The following is a 20,615-nucleotide window of genomic DNA, read 5'->3' on the forward strand; positions in this document are numbered from 1 at the left end:
AATTTTACTGAATTTTAATCATACTTTGACTTCCTTTTGCAAAATAACTAATTCAACCTCACAATTTCAGAATCTTATGCCCTTGAGGCCTCTTTTCTCCATTCTTCAAAATTCCAATTTTCAAACTTAAAATCAACCAACAAAAACAAAAACATTTTTTGGAAGAGAACTACGGTGGATTTGATCCCTTAAACGGGTACGTAGGCAAGGAGCAAAATTCCTTCAATTCAAATAAAATAAAAATTCAAACACATTCTTCTCCCTCTAATTCTTCACTTAGAATACCTTTAGGCTTAATATCACTTTCAAATTAGCATTTAAAAATAAAGCGCGCGCGTAGAAATTAAAGACGGTTCCTATAGGATACTATAGTCGTTATGGGTGCCTAACACCTTCCCATAGCAAAAACAACTCCCGGACCTCGATTCTCAAGGGTTTTGCTTACTTTTTCCCTTCCCAAGAAAAAATAAGATGTCACCGGTTTAAAAGGTTCAAACGTAATCAATGTTTGACACCCCGAAAACCAAGATAAAACACCCATTTGCAGACAGTGGGTTTGATATCAGGGCGACAAGAGACTATATTCCATGTAAAATTCTCTTGAAGATCCTGAAGTTCCTCATTCATTGCTTCAATCCAGCGCACATCTTTAACGGCTTGCGAGTAACAAGTAGGAATGGATAAGCTAGAGAGTGTGGCCATTAGAGAAGTATGTGTGGAATCATAACTGTCTCGTGAAAATCTATCTAGTGCTCGAGATGTTCGACCAGAACATCTTGGTTTGACTGGTTCAGGATCAGGTGGCAGATATGTGTCTAGAGGGGCAATGGGAACCTGTTTTATGCGTTGTCTGACATATATGAATTCTGGCTTGTAACATTCTATAGATTAAGGCATAATAGACAAATTTGGAAGAATAGCAATATCATTTATGTCAGGAAAAATAAAATGAAACATGAATTGACTACCAAAAAATGTATCATTCTTCAAAACTCGGAAGCGATGATTAGAAACATCATAACACACAAAACCCTTATGAGAGTTACTATACTCAATAAATGCACACAGAACGACCGTGCCCCAAGCCTATACCTTTCTATCTTAACTTGTCAATGATAAAATGCTAATCCTTCTGTGTTTTCTAAAATTACGTCTATGATAACAACAAAGTTATTTTTCAACTAGTTAAATTTTGGCAAAGTGCATAAAATGTTATTATGAGTACTGCATAACTGTGCGTCCAAAACAGAAATAGAAAGGAAAATTTAAGAAAAATTCCGTCTACAGAAGTTTTATATATCTTTGTGATGAATTTTCTTTACTAGAATGTATAATTCATTGCCACCATTTGCAATATAAAGATCTTCCATTGATTGAATTCAAAGCAGATGCAATTTCTCAAACAAATAGTTTGACAATCACTTATGCTATATTTAGCATTTCCAATATTATTTACCATTACAGTATTGGCATAACCCGATTTAAAAAAATAGTTTGGACAAAAAAATTCACATTGCCCCATTCAAACCAATTTAAGAAGAGGTTGTGATACCATATGAGGAGATCAATTTGAGAGAGAAAGAGAAAAGAAAATTCCGTACATTTAATGAATGATCTAATAGAAAGTTAGTTACAAGATTCCTATATATACAAGTGATGGAAAGATAGATAACTTGGAGAACAAGTACCGGTTATAACTAACTTCTAACGAGCTTATTTACGTATCACTAACTCAAATCTAGGAGCTATGACCTACTAATGACTGGTAGTAACCGAAAAAAATCAAACATAAACCTTGAGAGAAACACATTCCAAGATCACAAGCCAACACTACCAAACCAACTCAAGTAGATTTTATCTTTTTATAAAATTGAAATTTATCATATTAAAAAAATTGAAATTAATCAAGCATTATCTTACAGTTATTCGGGTGTGAGTTCGCTTCTATGATAATTATTCGCATGCCTACGTACAAGCACTAACATGTTAACATATCAAGTTTTTAAGATAAAACCATGAATTTCAAAAAAATTTATGCCTTTTTGAAAAATATAATTCTATTTCATTAGGTAAAGACGAATAAAATTATGAATAAATGATTTAGAAGAAGGGTAAACTTAGAAGAAATAAAGAGTGAAGGTGAGAAAAACACAAGAAGGGGGGTTGAATTGTGTTTTGGAAAATTTTTCGTTTCTCCTAAAAACTGAACACACTGGTCAGAAGCTAAGTGAGACAGCTTCTGAAGTGGTAATCAGAATCTAAATGCAGCGGAATAAAACAGAGAGAGAAGAAGAACGACACAAAGCAATTATATTGGTTCCTTCCACAATCTGGAAGTAGTCCAGTCCCCCTTGCACTTCCAAGGAAATTTCACTAAGAGTAACATCTGATTACAATTGCTCAAGCACACAAGCAAGAGACTTCCTTTGCTCAAGCACACAAGCAAGAGACTTCCTTTGCTCAAGAACACAATCAAGAGACTTCCTACTCAAGCACAACTGCAAGAGACTTCAAACTAAACAAAATTACACAGAAAATTGTTTAAGGTTGAACACTTGATATACAATCAGAGGTGCTCACAATACAAATCAGATACAGACTCAATGACTTAAGAATTTCTAAGATATGACTTTGAGACACAGAAATTCTAAGTGAATGCAGAACAATTTCAGCAGAGGTTTGGCACTTGTAAAAATGTTGTGAGTCTTTCGTTCAGTGTTCTTGCATTACCAAATCTCTAAGTCTTCACTCCTTTATATAGAGGGGTGAAAGAGACGTTGTGAAATTGCCAGCACATCAAAGAGTCGTTGTTGAAGCTTGATCTTTCACCAATAATCTTTTTCCTGATTTGGTTGTTGTCCTATGAAGAACAAATTTGAAATCCATTCCTTATCCAAAGGAACATCTTTGCAGGCGAAGCCGCATTCTGGAGCTGTTTCCTTGTCTTGTAGCGTGGACACAAAACAGAGTAGTGGAGAAGGTGGTTGTACAGTTCGTACAATAGTACAATGTCAACGCTTTCATCCAAATTGCAAGCACATGCCTTCAAACACCTTTGAAATGACCGTTGCAATGTTCCACTGATTTTCTGCTATGTTTTCGAATCCAATAGTCAGCTTTTGCAGTGTTGATTCTTCAATCTTTGAATCTTTTGAAAATCCAGTTGATCTTCAGCTTCTGGTGAAATGACTTATGATGAGGCGGCTTCTGATGATGCAGCTTCTGATACCGCAGCTTCTGATAACGCAGCTTCTGATGATGTGACTTCTGGACCTCTTGTCTTCAGAAGCAGTAATCTTCAGGAGCACCATTTCTTCAGGAGCACTTTACTCTCTTCAGGAGCAGCTTGACTTCAGGAGCGCTTTCCGTCTTCAGGAGCGTATTGCCTTCAGAAGCGTCTAAGCTTCATTTTCTTTTGCTCTTTATTTGCTCATTCAGAACCAATTAATGATGTAACTTTTTTAACTGTGGTCTTGTACACTTGAACAAATATTAGATTGTCCAATTTACAATTTTTAATACCTTCACTACTAAAAAAAGGTCATTTTCGAACAGAATTTCGGACGGTTTTGGGACAGAATTTACGGAAATTTCCCACGGAGTTCGGACGGAAATGTGTTTTCGGACGGAATTCGGACGGATAGGGCGTTGTCCGAAAAAGCCGCGTCGCAAATCATAATTCCGTCCCAAATTCCGTCCCAAAAATATTTCAGACGGATTTCACACGGTTTTCCCGTGGGATATTGGAATAGACTTCAGACGCATTTCGGACGGATTTAATTTTAATTTCCTACGGATTTCAGACGGAATTAAGTTTAATTTACAACGGTTTTCATACGGAATTAAGATAAAATTTCCTACGAAATTCGGACGGAATTCATTTAAAACTTCCAACGATTTTCTGGCAAAATTAATAATTTAATTTGCTTTAAAATATTTACCACGCTTTTTGGACGAGATTATAAACTTTTTTTTTACAGAATTGCCACAAATAGATTTGTTTTTTAATGTGTTTGAGATAAATTCAAATCCTAAAATTTATATTCAATAGTACAATACTAGATTCGAATAAAAATAAATATAATAATTCAAGAGTAAACAAATCCTCATTGTCTAAAATAAAATTATACGAACTAGATTCAATGTTCTAGCACAATATATTACAAACTAACAAACTAAATTGTTCATTAGTCAATACAAAAAAGTAAAGTAACACAAATTTGAGTAACACTTTGTTCAAAAGATGACATACTCGAACACAAGACAAACATATACACGCTCAAGTGAACTAGCAGGGACAAGGGCGACAACAACTGCCCTCAAAAAGTATACTTCGAACCATTTGTTCCTATAGAACCTAAACCATATAATTTCCCTTTTTTACCTTTGGGAGCTACTTCCTTCCAAATAGTCAAGTCATCTGACATATTATGCTGGGTTTCAGAAGACAATCCTTCTTCCTCTTGATTTTGAGACTTATATATTTCCAAAAGCTCTGCTTTTCTCTTCTTAAAATTTCCCTACAATTTTGAATTTTGTTAATCATTTAAATAACAACCAATTATAAATATGTAATTTTAGTAAAATCATAGATAAATTAAAAGCTATCATTTCTCAGCTCTATTATTATAACTTAAATCATAGATATATTTAATCTGTAATGTTAACTACTTACATGGGCTTGCTCAGCTCTATTATCAACCCATGTCTTATCCCTTTTAATATGGAAATCAAGAAATACCTCCTCCTGTGTCATTCTCCAATATGTTCACAAATTAATGGGGTCACATGACACAAATACACTGAAAATCCAGAAGTCATGCAATACTATCAACAAATAATCAATTACTATATTAATTCACCAGGACTATAGTACATTATCTTTCTAATGCTCAGAAATTAAGGTCTATTTATTATTTCATTTACTAGGCATATGTTAATTTACCTAAAGTACAATATTCATCAATTCACATTCATGAAAAGCATGAGAGGCAGAGTAGTAGCTATGGTTTGTACAGATGATAAGTAAAGAAACTCACTTTTTGGCAGAGTACTAGACACTGAATGTTGGTCTCAATTTTTTGAGTTCAAATATGATTTACGTTGTTAAGTGCAACTTTTTGCAATATTAGAACATAAGCACCACGGCAAACTCACTTTTCGATCCATCCCTATCATTTACAGAATCAATTTGAACTTAGAACAACAACAAATTTGCAGAGGCAACATATTATTTGAGAATGAAAAAATAATATGAATCAATTTATGACTATAAAATATATTTTTTTTCTAATCGGTGTATATTATTGAAACACACCAGGCACAAGACGTGCTAAACGGGTAGGCGGACAATACAAATAAGGGAAAACTACACGGAAGCTGCAGCAATAGCTGAAAACACTGCTGATACGCAGCTGCTAAACACCAAAACAGGAGGAAAAACATCACAGAAACACAGCTGGACCGTGCCAAAACAGTCCCTTTATGTCCCTTTATCATACTTTTTTTTAATGAAAATAGACACTTAAGTAAACCATTATCTTCTAATTTCTTTTTTGCTCTCATAACCAGTAGCCATATAAACTAGATCAATGGCCAATCTATCATTTTTGCTCTCTTTTCTTTTCTCATTCTTAGTGCTGACCAATTAGCAATCAATTATTTTTACAAAGAAACAGGACAATTTATAATTTGTGACATTAACAAGTAAACATTCTAAAAGGAAACTGGCTATTTGGTCATACAGTGGACACAATAATCCAACTGAAGAGAACTTCAAAGAGTTTTTAAGCTTTCTTGGAGAGCACAATGTAGACCTCACAGATGTAAAGGTAAATATTTGGTCCTCAAAATAATTACTAGTAAATGTACCTATGCAAAGTACTAATGAAATTAAGATTACTAATGATTGTTTTGCATTTTTTTTCTTCCAGAGATGTGCCATAGATGATGATACTTATTCAATGGTTGGAAATACACACACACTAAAAGGGGGCTTGCTTTACTAATTTAGAATATTACTTGTTGCAAAAGCATACCAGCAAAAACAATACAAGACAGCAGCGGCTGCCAAAGCATACTAGGAAAAATTAGGAAGAAAAGACTCCCTAAGCCGTCCTACAAAGCAGCTGAACACAACACCAGAAGAAAAAAAACAGCGACAATAGCAAAAATCCAGTAACAAATTAAGCCAATTGTAGGCTAAAACTAACTGCCGTGCAGTTGGGCTATTTGTACACCGCACCACAATCCGGGCAGCTGCACCCAAAATAGTGGTTTTATGAATGAAAATATTGTGACAAGAGCTTTCTACAGAAAAATTTCTAACTCTTTGAGCCAAACTTTCAAATAGTTATTTTATTATTTTAGCTTCCTAATAGATTTGGTGGTCTTTATTTTGACAAATATTTTAGGGTAAGCTACTGATACCAATATTAATGTCTTTATTGGTCTAAACTACCTCCAAGGGTCATACCAATAAAACAAAAAGGGTATGCAATAAGGCCATTGATGAAAACAAAATTGAATCTTTAACAAAACATAAAAAAATCCAAGTACTTGAAATTGAACAAAGAAATTGATTGAAGAGCAGCACACTGAGATCACACTGAGAAATTGATTTTAAAATTGGTTTTAGGGTTATGAGAGAGGGAGATGAAATTTTAGGGTAATGAGAGCAGAACACGGGAGGGAAATTTTGTGAGATATGCTGGAGATGAAACTTTCCCAATTAAAACCCTCAAAAATATTAGCCGTCCGAAATCCGTCTCAATATTTCACACGGTTTTGGGACGGAATTGTTTTTTTTTTTTAAGAAATTCGTGCGAAATTCGTTGGAAAAAACCCTGTTTGAACATGTCATGGAATTTTCACACGATTTTGGGATGGATTTGAGACGGAAATTTAGCTCCGTTAAAACCGTCCCAAATCCGTCCGAAAAATTCAGAAAAAATTGTATCCGTCCGAAAATTCCGTCTGAAAACGCTGTTTTTTTAGTAGTGCTTGTTATCATCAAAACTCTTTAAGGTTCATTATTAAACACATTTTGTTCCAACAATCTCCCCCTTTTTGATGATGACAAACAATAGTATTTAAAATTGGTCAATTGTTGTTAATCCAATTAACGAGTTGACTTTGGGGTTTCTGAGGTTTGTAAGCTCAGAGTCTGAGGTTTGTAAGCTCTAACTCCCCCTGAGTCTGATAGTCTTTAAGGTGAGGTTTGTAAGCTCCCCTTAAGTTCTATCCAGGTGAATTATATTCATTTTTCGCACAATAATATCAGAGCTTAAAAAAAATTGAAAGAATTGACTTATAGATAAGAAGAATGGTTCAATTAATTTTATTTGAAATTTCATACTCCCCCTTTTTGATACACTGTTTTAAGGTAAAACAAAGGATAGAAATTTTCAAAATTTTCAAATATTATTGATGGGGCTCATAGCCTTTAAATACTATCACATATACTCCCCCTTTTGTCATTAGCAAAAAGACATAACAAAAAGAAGAGATGAGAAAAACGTAAGATTAAAGGTTCAGAGCATAATTCAAATTATTTTAAAGCATATTAAACATCTTCAAAGATTAAATAAACAGGGCATAGCAAGCATTATTATCAGAGCAAATAACAACACACATGATATAAACAGTTAATGATATTCAGAAGTATATAATATCATAAGCGAAAAGAACTGAATCAGAAGCAGAGATGATCATAGAATATTAAAAGCCTAAAGAGACAAAAATAAGCTAAAAGTGTGCAACTATGGGTTTGGCTTATTTTTCTAAAATCTTCTTCAGAAGCTCTTGAACATCAGCATATTTCTTGTCCATCTCTGTTCTGTAGTTGTCTTATCTGATCTTGGCTTCTTGCATATCAGCTTCCAATTTTGATATCTTCAGCTTCTGCTCTAGTAGCTCTGTTTCAAGTCTTTCAAGTTCTTCTTTGAGCACCTTGTTCTCCTGAGCTAGAGCCAGGTCAGGTGCATCATTCTTCTCCAGGATCTCAGAAGGAATAATCAGATGCAACTCTTTAGTCAGGAATTCACCAGGTTCTCTACCTCTGATACTGAGTGGGTTCTTCACCCAAGTACCAAGAATTTCTACATCTCCAGTATTCTCTTCTATTCCATTCAACCAATCTTCCAGCTTCTGCTTGGCTTACTCTTGAGCCTCAATGTTGAGATCAGGTTGACGACCCTTTCTTTGATCCTCTTCCATTGCTTCTGATAGTCTATTGTATGACCCAAGTCATTTCTTCCTGGTATCAGTCTGAGAACTTCAGAAGCAATATCTTCCCACACATCCTGTAGTACTCTAGAATCCAAGAAAATGGTGGGAGGTGAAGGTTGTTTAGAGGGTTTTGGAGGGGCTAAGTGTACAATTGGTAGGTTTGATGATGATTGGTCATTTGTAGTTAAGGATTGGCTAGTTGATGGTTGGTCAGGAGTGGGGTCAACTACCATATCAGAGGCATGATCATCTTGATCATCCTCAGAGTCTGTGTCCATATCACATACACCAGTATGATGAGTGATCTTGATAGCTTGTACTGGTGAAGGAGTTATGGAAGCAGGGGTTGGCTCAGGAACATTGTGTTCAGGAGCGGCAGTTTCAAATGCAGGTTCTGGTATGGATTCAGGTTCAGGTTCAGGAATGGGTTTAGTAACTGGTTGTTCAGGAACAATATGTTCAGGAACGGTCTTTTCTGGTTCAGGAACAGATGGTTCAGGAACAGTTGGGGGTGATGAAGCTGTAGGTTCAGGTTGAGAGGGTGAAAAGGCTTTTTCTGGTTCAGGTTGTTTTTGTGGGGGGTTTTCTGAAACAACTTTATCAGAAGCGGCTGCTTCTGGGTTTGTTTCAGAGGCTTTTTGTGAGGTTGAGTCAACATTTTTTGGTACAATCATGTTGAGGGGTTGAATGTTAAGAGGTTGAGGGTGATGGCGGAGGATAGTACCAATGACTCTATCTCTCTGCTCATCCATGTCTTCTAATTTCTGATTGATTATGTGACCAACTGGCTCATATGTGCTTGACTGAGAAGGCTTGTTGTTGGTGTTGGTTAATGTTGGATGGCTTTTTACTGGCTTACGAAAAAGAAGTCCAATGGGTTTATCATCATCAGAACCAGAAGATGATGATGATGATATTGAAGAGGGTGAAGGAGAGTCACTGGATATCTCATGTACTACAGGTTCTGAGTGTGTGTAGACATTACCTGTTGTAGAAGGTTCTGAACAATCAGCTGACTTCATTTGATCATCTTCAGCAGTGCCAGGAATTTTAAGAAGTTGTGATGCTTCTGTCATTACCTTCTCTTGAAGTTCAGAAGCAATCTCCAAAGATTTTCCATCAGCTTCTGACACAGTAGTAGCAGCTCCAGCCTTCTTGGTAATAAGAGGAAAATCCTTGGTCATCCTTACTGCTTGCTTCCTTTTCTTCTTTGGTATTGCAGGTTGATCAAGATCAGTACCAATATCTAGCATCAACTTTGAGTCCAAGTATTCAATAGCTTTTTCAATTGATGGCATTCCAGAACCACCAATGTTAAGCTTATCAGGAGTGACTTTAGCCTTCTTCGCAGATTTTTCAACCTCTAGGTACTGTTCTGCAGTCATCTTCCTTTTTGACTTTCTGCCTTTAGTTCGTGGCAGAGCACCACCATACATTTCCTCGGGTACATCTTCTAATCTGATTCTTTCGTTGGTTGCCTCAAAGTGCTCCTTGATGTATTACATCTGTACATCAAGAGGATCCTTCTTACAGATAGGTGGAAAATCCCTCATAAGATCAGACCTGACATGGGATTCACTCAAATCAGTTTTAAGTTTGGTGACCTCACTGATTAGCTTAATATGCAGGAGTGTGTGAGCATTGATGAACTTCCCAGTCTTGGCGTCAATCATCTTATCAGTGTAGGCTTGAGCCCTGCTTAGACTGTCCAAGACACCTCCTTGATAGAATATCTCTGATAAGAGCCTTCCATAAGGAACCCAGGGTTTACCCAGCAGTTGACTCTGTTTCAGACACTCTATCATGTACTTGAACATGTATTTTGGCACTGTCACCTTTTCCTTCTTGATGAAGTGCTGGAGAAAGACTTTCTGTGCCAAATTGGGTTTTTCACATCCACCACATGGTAGTAAGTTCTCATTCTGAATCTTCAGAAGCATCTTAGTTACCATGCCCAATTTAGCATATTTCCTTTCCTTCTTGGAATTGTATATAACCAAATTAGCTCTTTCTTTGCAAATGCGTTCTTCAGCCGCACTTGAATGATCAATTCCAGAGTAATATCCAGAAGCTTTAGCTTTCAGAACAACTTCTATCTACCATTGTGTAATTCTCACTGGAATACCGCAGATACTTGACCTGATTTCATCTTCAATAAATGGCTCAAGTCCCATTTCTTCTCTTGTCTTCCCCTCTACTTCTGGATACATCAAAATCATTTGACTTTCTTCGGCTAGAGATGCAGCTCTGTTATAAACTTTTGCTCTTACCCAGAAGTGCCTAACCAATGCTTCATATGTTGGTCCATTCAACATCGTGAAGTATTCCAGAAGTCCTTGCACTTCATAGTAGCTTCTGATCCAACACTTATGGAAAGCTAGTGATTCAAAATCCACTGGATTTTCTATCTGAACCTCTAAATCCCATTCTTCCAATTTCATGCTTCTTCCTCTGTAGTCATATTCAGGGACCATTCGTTCTGAAGATTCTGAAACTTCTTGTTGCGAGCTTGATGATGCCATTTGATGATTGAAGAAGATTTGAAGAAGATTTAGGGTTCTAGGGTTTTTGCGCTTACTTCGCAAGTTTGAGAGCAAATGTGTTTGTTGTGAGTGCGTAGTGTGTGAATTGACAAAGTGTTAAAAGTAAAAACGATTGCAATTCAAAAGAGACAAACAAACATAACATTAATGACAAAATTGGGGGCACGTGAAAAGTACTTTCAAAGCTATTAAATCGTCATTGCCCTTTTAAGTTATACACCAATACAGACAGGCCACGTCAGAAACTATCAGAGTAACTACCAAGTTAGTGGGCCAGAAGTTACCATAAAAAGTAACTCCCAACGTTTCCACTAACTCTACTATTCAGAAGAAAAAAATCCAGCTTCTAGACTTAAGATGCTGACATCATCATCAAAAGCGAGTTTTCCTCAGAAACTCAATAAAGAGCTTCTGATGGACTACTGCTTCTGAACTAACCTCAGAACCTAAAATCCTATTCAGGAGCAAGCAAACTTTAATCAGACACGAAGTACATGTTGAAATTTTCCTTTATAAAATCAAATCTTTCAACAGTTAAAGGCTTAGTAAATATATCAGCCCATTGATTCTCAGTATCAATGAATTGTATATCTAAAATTCCTTTTTGAACATAGTCTCTGATAAAATGGTGTTTGATTTCAATGTGCTTAGCTCTTGAATGCAAAATTGGATTTTTAGACAAACAAATAGCAGCAGTATTATCACAATAAATGGGAATACTGTTAGCAATTATCTGATAGTCTTCCAACTGATGTTTCATCCAAAGTAGTTCTGTACAACAACTTGCAGCTGAAATGTATTCTGCTTCTGCTGTAGACATAACAATAGTTGTTTGTCTTTTGCTAGCCCAGGATATAAGATTGTCACCCATAAATTGACAATTGCCACTGGTTGACTTTCTTTCAATCCTATCACCAGCATAATCAGCATCACAGAATCCAATTAGCTTATAATCTAAGGATTTCCTATAGAGGAGTCCAAGATTAGTTGTTCCCTTCAAATACCTGAAGATTCTCTTGACAGCAGTCATATGAGATTCTCTAGGTTCTGATTGAAATCTTGCACACAAGCATACACTGAATAAAATATCTGGCCTAGATGCAGTGAGGTATAACAAAGAACCAATCATACCTCTGTACAGCTTCTGATCTACTTTAGTTCCTTCATCTTCTTTGCTTAAGTTGCACGTAGGATGCATTGGAGTGTTCATCTTTTTGCAATCTTCAAGCTTGAACTTCTTCAGAAGCTCCTTTATATACTTTGATTGATGAACATAGACTCCATCTTTGCATTGATTAATTTGAATGCCAAGGAAGAACTTCAGCTCTCCCATCATGCTCATTTCAAATTCATCCTGCATCAACTTAGAAAATTCCTTGCAAAGAGATGAATTAGTAGAACCGAATATTATATCATCAACGTATATTTGCACAACAAGAATATCTTTTCCAAGGGTCCTTCTGAAGAGTGTTGTATCAACCTGTCCTCTTTTAAAATCATTTTTGATTAAGAAATTACTTAGCCTATCATACCAAGCTCTGGGAGCTTGTTTCAAGCCATATAGTGATTTCTTCAGTTTAAAAACATGGTCAGGATATTTAATATCCTCAAATCCAGGAGGTTGCTTGACATACACTTCTTCTTCTATGACACCTTTGAGAAATGCACTCTTGACATCCATTTGATATAATATTATGCCATGATTAACTGCATAGGAAAGAAGTAACCTGATTGCTTCCAATCTTGCAACTGGAGCAAATGTTTCAGTGTAATCAATGCCTTCTTGTTGACTATACCCTGGTGCAACAAGTATGGCTTTGTTTCTTGTTACTTCTCCTTGCTCATTCAACTTGTTTCTGAATACCCATTTTGTTCCAATAACGTTCTTGTGCTGAGGTTTGGATACCAGATCCCACACATCATTTCTTTGAAATTGATTCAACTCTTCTTGCATAGCTAAGATCCATCCATCATCTGAAAGTGCTTCATCAACTGTTGTAGGTTCAATCATTGAGATCAATCCAATCATTGACTCTTCTTGTCTGAAGTATGATCTTGTTCTTCTTGGACTATCTTTGTTTCCAATGATTAGCTCCTCAGGATGTGAAAACTTATGCTTGAAAGTGTTTCTGGGAGGATCTGCTTGATGTGAGCCATCTTGGGCTTCATCAGAAGCAGCTTCATCTTGCGCTTCTGATGTGGGTTCAGCTTCTGGACTTTCTTCAGATTCAGTTATCTGATCAGGTTCTGGAGTTGCCTCAGGAACCTGTATCTCTGCAAAACTTTCACTTTGCTTTGAAGTTTAATCTTCAAGCTCTTTGTCATCAAATTTAACGTGCATAGATTCTTCAACACAGAGTGTCTCTGAATTATACACTCTGTATGCCTTTGACCTTTCAGAGTAACCTAAGAAGATTCCTCTTTGGGCCTTGGCATCAAATTTCTTTAGGTAGAGCTTGTTGTTCAGAATGTAACATGTACATCCAAATTGATGAAAGTAAGAGATATTGGTTTCCTTCCTTTAAAGAGTTCATATGTTGTTTTCTCCAAAACAGGTCTGATATAGATCATGTTCTGAACATAACATGCTGTATTCACTGCTTCTGCCCAAAAATGCTTTGGTAAATTGTTTTCATGGATCATGGTTCTGGCCATTTCTTGTAAAGTTCTATTCTTTCTCTCTACAAACCCATTTTTTTGTGGAGTTCTAGGAGAGGAGAATTCATGGACAATTCCATGTTTTTCACAAAAAGCTTCAAATGGCTCATTTTCAAATTCTCCACCATGATCACTTCTGACTTTCAAAATCTTTGATTCTTTTTCAGACTGAATTTGAGTGCAGAAACTACTGAATACATCACACGCAACATCTTTACTCTTTATGAATTTCACCCAAGTCCATCTGCTATAATCATCAACAATGACTAATCCATATTTACTTCCATATAAGGATGCAGTACTCACTGGTCCAAATAAGTCAATATGAAGTAGTTCTAAGGGTCTGGAGGTTGAAACAATGTCTTTGGTTTAAAGATGATTTCACAATTTTCCCTCTCTGAAATGCACCACATAGTGCATTTGAATGATAGTCAATGTCTGGTAGCCCTTTGACAAGTTGTAACTTACTAAGCTTAGAGATTAACCTCCAGTTAGCATGTCCCAACCTTCTGTGCCACATCCATTTCTTATCATTCACTGATAGAAGGCAAATTACCTTCTGATCAGCCAGTTCAGAAAAATTGATTTTGTAGACATTATCAACTCTCTTTCCTTTGAACACAATGGATTTGTCTTCCTTGTTGATTACAGTACAATTGGTTTTCTCAAAAAGCACATCATAACCATTATCACAAAATTGACTAATGCTCAAAAGGTTATGTTCAAGACCATCTACCAACCATAGATTATTAATTGAGGTAGAGGAATTACCAATAGTTCTTGTACCTATGATCTTGCCTGACTGGTTGCCTCCAAATTTCACATTTCCTCCCTCTTTCATTGTTAGGCTGAGGAAGCTGGACTTCTCTCCTGTCATGTGTCTTGAGCAACCGCTGTCTAGGTACCATGATCTTTGCTTTTGCACTACTCTTAGATATACCTGCATTATTGACATTTTTAGATTTAGGTACCCATTGTCCTATGGGTCCTGGAAGCTTAGTACTTAAGGCTTTACTCTTCACTTCTTGTACCTTGTGCTGTGAGTTGGGTTGCTTCTGATTAACCATCACCTTAGGTTTTGGTACTTCAGAAGCAGTAACTGTCTTCTTTTGAAACTTAGACTTCAGAACCTCAGATTTTGGTTTCACCGGACTCTGAGGAATAGGTTCTGATCTTTTCAGGATCCTAACCTTTGAAGTCTTGGAATCAGATTTGATCATAGCCTTTGACTTAGAGTTCTTTGGCTTTGAAGTAATCTTAGCCTTAGAACTAGAAGCTTCAGGTTCTGATTGAACAACAGTTTCCAACTCAGCACCTTCTGGTACAAAGAAGGTTTTCAGACCTTCCTTGATGCATTCACAACAAGATTTTAGATTGGTTTTCTCAAGTTTCACTTCTGGAAAACCAATTCCTCTGCCATTGTTCTTGTAAATGCTATAAATCATAGAAGCCACTCTGCTTCTGTCAATGCCAGATATAATAAAATCTTCAAGAGCAATTTCATGGTTACTTAAAGGTTTTTCATTACATTTTTCTTGTAGCTTCTGACATAAGAACCTGAGTTGATCTTCATACGTTTAGACATGAAGTCAAAGCCCCTAAGTCCTTGTTCAAAAGCTTTCAGATCCAATAGAGTTGATTTTTGCTGTTTAACCAAATCAGCATATTTTTCTTTTAAATCCTTCAACTCATTGGTTCTTACTTCAAAATTTGTAAGAAGTTCTTTAAGTGACTCAACAAGTTCATCTCTGGGAATTTTGGAATATACCTCGTTTTCATCTTTTGAGTCTGAATCTGATCCAGCTTCTGAAGTTGCTGTTGCTACCAACTCAACAGCTACCTTTGCATCTTCATCAGCTTCCTCTTTATCAGATCCAGATTCACTTCCCAAATCATCCCAAGTTGCCATTAAACTCTGCTTAATCTGTCTCTTAAATTTCCTTGGTTTGAATGTTGACTTCTTTGACTTGTCCTTTGATTTCTCCTTCTGAAGATCAGGGCATTCAGCAATGAAGTGTCCAGACTTCTTACAGTTGAAGCATCCCTTCTGATCTTCTTTTCTTGAGCTTCTGGAGTTACCCCTTCTGGCTTGAAACTTTCTGTTCTTCTTGGCCAGATACTGAAGTCTGTTGGAGAGCATAGCCATCTCAGCAGGATATCTGGTTCTGAATCTGAACTTAATTGATCTTCTTCCTCAGATTCAACCACTTTAAGAGCTTTTGATGACTTGCCTTTGGATGAAAGAGCTATTGATTTACTCTTCTTAGTAGACTCATGTTCATTAAGACTTAACTCATGAACTTTGAGAGAAATAACAAGATCTTCGACACTTAAAGTGTTTAAATCTTTAGCTTCCTCAATGGCAGTCACCTTTGGTCTCCATCTGGCGCGCAAGCATTGAGTATCTTGCTCACATGGTCAGAAGCAACATAACTCTTCTTCAGGATTTGTAGCCCAGAGACTAAGGTTTGAAACCTTGAGTACATCTCCTCAATAGTTTCATCATCCTTCATCTTGAATAACTCATACTGGTGTACAAACATGAGAGCCTTTGCTTCTTTGACCTTCTTGCTGCCTTCGTAGTTTGAACAGAGAGAAGCAAACATAGCTTTGGTAGTGGACTTGTCACTCATCTTCATATACTCTGCTTTAGGGATAGCAGTGACAAGTGCTCCTCTGATAATATGATGCTTCTTGTAGAGTTTCTTCAGCTCATGAGTATGTTTCTCTCTATCCACAGCAGCTCCTTCTTCATCAAGGACTAAGTCACCAACACCGTATTCTGGTATATCCCATAATTCTTCATCTAAGCTCATGATATAACTATAGAAGTTGGTTTTCCACCAAGAAAATTCTTCAGCATCTCCGTTGAACTTTGGAATCTTTCCAACACTGGATTTCTTACTATCACTATAATCATGTGAGACATTTTTATAGCTAGTATCACCAGAACTAGTGGGAGGAGGAGTAGACATGTTTTTCTCAGATCTTTGACTGTTGCACGGTTAAGTGTTACACAACAGACCAAGGCTCTGATACCAATTGAAGGTGAGAAAAACACAAAAAGGGGGGTTGAATTATGTTTTGGAAAATTCTTCGTTTCTCCTAAAAACTGAACACACTGGTCAGAAGCTAAGTGCGACAGCTTCTGAAGTGGTAATCAGAATCTAAATGCAGCGGAATAAAACAGAGAGAGAGAAGAAGAACGACACAAAGCAATTATACTGGTTCCTTCCACAATCCGGAAGTAGTCCAGTCCCCCTTGCACTTCCAAGGAGATTACACTAAGAGTAATATCTGATTACAATTGCTCAAGCACACAAGCAAGAGACTTCCTTTGATCAAGCACACAAGCAAGAGACTTCCTTTGCTCAAGAACACAATCAAGAGACTTCCTGCTCAAGCACAACTGCAGGAGACTTCTAACTGAACAAAATTACACAGAAAATTGTTTAAGGTTGAACACTTGATATACAATCAGAGGTGCTCACAATACAAATCAGATACAGACTCAATGACTTAAAAATTTCTAAGATATGACTTTGGGACACAGAAATTCTAAGTGAATGCAGAACAATTTCAGCAGAGGTTTGGCACTTGTAAAAATGTTGTGAGTCTTTCGTTCAGCGTTCTTGCATTACCAAATCTCTAAGTCTTCACTCCTTTACATAGAGGGGTGAAAGAGACGTTGTGAAATTGCCAGCACATCAAAGAGTCGTTGTTGAAGCTTGATCGTTCACCAATAATCTTTTGCCTGATTTGGTTGTTGTCCTATGAAGAACAAATTTGAAATCAATTCCTTATCCAAAGGAACATCTTTGCAGGCGAAGCCGTATTCTGGAGCTGTTTCCTTGTCTTGTAGCGTAGACACAAAACAGAGTAGTGGAGAAGGTGGTTGTACAGGTCGTACAATAGTACAATGTCAACGCTTTCGTCCAAATTGCAAGCACATGCCTTCAAACACCTTTGAAATGACCGTTGCAATGTTCCACTGATTTTCTGCTATGTTTTCGAATCCAATAGACAGCTTTTGCGGTGTTGATTCTTCAATCTTTGAATCTTTTGCAAATCCAGTTGATCTTCAGCTTCTGGTGAAATGACTTCTGATGAGGCAGCTTCTGATGATGCAGCTTCTGATACCGCAGCTTCTGATAACGCAGCTTCCGATGATGTGGCTTCTGGACCTCTTGTCTTCAGAAGCAGTAATCTTCAGGAGCACCATTTCTTCAGGAGCACTTTACTCTCTTCAGGAGCAGCTTGACTTCAGGAGCTAGCGCTTTCCGTCTTCAGGAGCGTATTGCCTTCAGAAGCGTCTAAGCTTCATTTTCTTTTGCTCTTTATTTGCTCATTCAGAACCAATTAATGATGTAACTTTTTTAACTGTGGTCCTGTACACTTGAACAAATATTAGCTAGTCCAATTTACAATTTTTAATAACTTGTTATCATCAAAACTATTTAAGGTTCATTGTTAAACACATTTTGTTCCAACAAAGAGATCCACCAAAAAAAAGTTATCAAAGATGTACCAAGGCTTGGTTTCTTCCTTATACAAGTACATTTAAAAAGGCTATTTTTTTATTCGATAAATAATGATAAATTTAAAAACAAAATAGTCAAAATAAAAAAATATTACGTTTGTTAAGGCTTGACCATAGTTAATTAAGGCTTGACCATTTTTAGCCAAGGCTTCAACTATCATATTTCCTTCCCTATGGATGTGACTGAAAATGAAAGACATGTTTCTCACTAAAGCCTTGAAGTTGTTCCATCGTAAGCTAAGACTCCGAGAACTGCAGAATTCTCATTCATGGTCATAACCATCATCAAAGAGTCACTTTCCAACCAAAATTCCTTCCAATTGAGAGATGCAGCCTTTTCCATAGCAAACATTGTTGCACAAAGTTCAGTCATATAAGAAGAAGCATGGCCAATATTATGATCAAAGCCTACAAGAAAGTGAGAGTCAATGTTCCTGAAAACTACTTCAATGGAACCACAATATATATGGAGATCCAGAAGTTGAACCATTGATCTTAGCTTTCATTCATGCAGTCTGAGGAGAAAGCCACAAGACTTCTGAAGTGGGAACTAATATGCTGCCTCTAAGAGGAATGTGAAAAAGCAGAGCAATTTTAAAGTATGTAATAGAGAGGTTGCTAGCACCAGAAGTCAAAGAATACCTGAACTTTACTTCAGCAATGACACTATTAATCATGATGGAGGTATAATCAATCTTATTATGAAAGTTTCTCTTAGCCCTTTGAATTGGGATGCACCAAATGATGTGCATGATTGCATAAATCATTACTTGATGTGCAAGCTTACTCCACCTACCAATGAAATTTTTTAGAGACCATAGAACAAGTAAAGAACAAGTGCTATAAAGTTTCTACTTGATATTTGAAGAAGCCGCAGACAGACACAATGCAACAATCCCTATTTCTTAAGTGTTCATCAATTGGGAGCTTGTTGTGTTCCAATCTCCAGGTGATGAAAGGTTTGGTGGGAGGAGCAAATTTGTTCCAGATTAAATTGCACCAAGGAAGCTTGGTTCCTGACACAACAAGAAAATCGTAAGCCAACTTACTATAGAGATCACCCTCCATAGAGCCAGTCTAGTTCAATCTATCAAAAGGAAGAGAAGTATTCATGTTATTTGCTCGGCTAAAAGCATCCTTCAGAATCAAGTAATCAGGTATATTCTACTTTCCATTTAGAATATAATCATAGGTTGTCATATTGAGAGAAGCATGAAAAGATGCAGGAATATTCAAATAATCCACTTAGGATCTAGCCAACCATTTATCTGTCCAAAACATCACTTGTCTCCCATCGTTTATGGTCCAGGTAGAATTTCGAAGCACAACATTGACATGAATTTTTAAACCATGCGAAAAAGATGAGGTGACAGGATAAATCACAGGCTTCCCTCTTTTGAGAAATCTAGCTATGCACACCCCAAACCATTGTTCATCTGAAGTCAGACGTTTCCAACAAAGATGAAGCAGGAAAGCTTGCTTCACAAGAAAAGGATCCTTCACAACCAAACCTCCCTCATCTTCTGGTTTACAAACTTTTCTCTACGCCACAATACAAATTTTGTGTTGAGTAATATCCAGTTGCCTTGCCATTAATGGAGACAGACAGCTTAGCAGATTGAAGGATAGAATCCAATTACAAGAACAAGCATTAAAACTAAAACACTTGAGAATATATAGCTTAAAGGACCACTTTATGGCATCGATGTTTTTCTTGATATCAATTTTGAGAGCCTTACTCCCCCATAAGATTTCTTGCTAAGAAAGTTAACATCTTCCGTTACTAGAGAAACAATTTTAGAAGCAACAATTCCTAATCTATTTGCTAGAATCTTCGTGATGATTTTAAATTGATTGATTGTGAAGGAAGTTCTAAACAACATGTTGTTAAGCCGGCAACAACGTCTGGACAAGTTAATATAGAGCAAAATAAAACAACCACCACTTGTAGTTGAATAGGTATTATGGGCACATCCGCAAATAAGTTAGTTCGTGGTAATGTTACTAACTTAAATCAGGTTGATACTCCATTTATTTTGAGCCGGTTCAAGAAAACAATATAAAGTGAGACGATCCATAAAACCAATGCTTTATGATTTTGATGAAATTGTGGTGTTCAACTAACTTGCAGGGATATTTTGAACTCCTGATCCAAATCAACTTGAAACTTTGAAAATTTCACAATTATATATTTCCGTCGGTTTTAAATACAATCTAAATGTAAAAACTAATTGATCCAAATTTAAACCAAAATATTCAATATCGGTGGTAGTGTCTACATATAATCTAACATTGATCTATCATTTATAGAAGGCTGATGATTTAGCATATTATATTTGGTAAGGGAATTGATGTATTATTCCATATAAAATTTATTATTGCACTCAAATTAATAATGAGTTTCATCAAATGACGAATTGTTCAAGAGAATTTGAGTTTAATTCATAGGGGGTATTTGTTTCAAATCATAATTGGAGATTCCCGGGAATACAATAGCAAGAAAGATATACTCATATGTCTGTTTCAAATTTTAAAATTTTATTCCTGAGAATTGAATTTTCCTAGGAATGTTGTTTTGTTCCTGACGGAATTGGAGGAATAAAGGTGTGTTTGTTTTAAGTTACATTTGTTGATTCCTAGGAATA

General features: G+C 36.4%; 1 long non-coding RNA gene across 1 annotated transcript; it reads right to left on the reverse strand.

The window, feature by feature from the left end:
• Window positions 1-4,195: 4,195 nt before the first annotated feature.
• Window positions 4,196-5,218, reverse strand: LOC146898963 (uncharacterized). The gene is made up of 3 exons (XR_015024112.1): window positions 5,040-5,218; window positions 4,676-4,747; window positions 4,196-4,520 (listed from the first exon to the last, which is right to left on the reverse strand). It is a non-coding gene; the product is annotated as an uncharacterized LOC146898963 (long non-coding RNA).
• Window positions 5,219-20,615: the final 15,397 nt, after the last annotated feature.

The sequence above is a fragment of the Medicago sativa genome, chromosome 8, assembly GCF_051527215.1.
Source record: "Medicago sativa cultivar Bolivia chromosome 8, Bolivia_mono, whole genome shotgun sequence".
Lineage (NCBI taxonomy): Eukaryota > Viridiplantae > Streptophyta > Magnoliopsida > Fabales > Fabaceae > Medicago > Medicago sativa.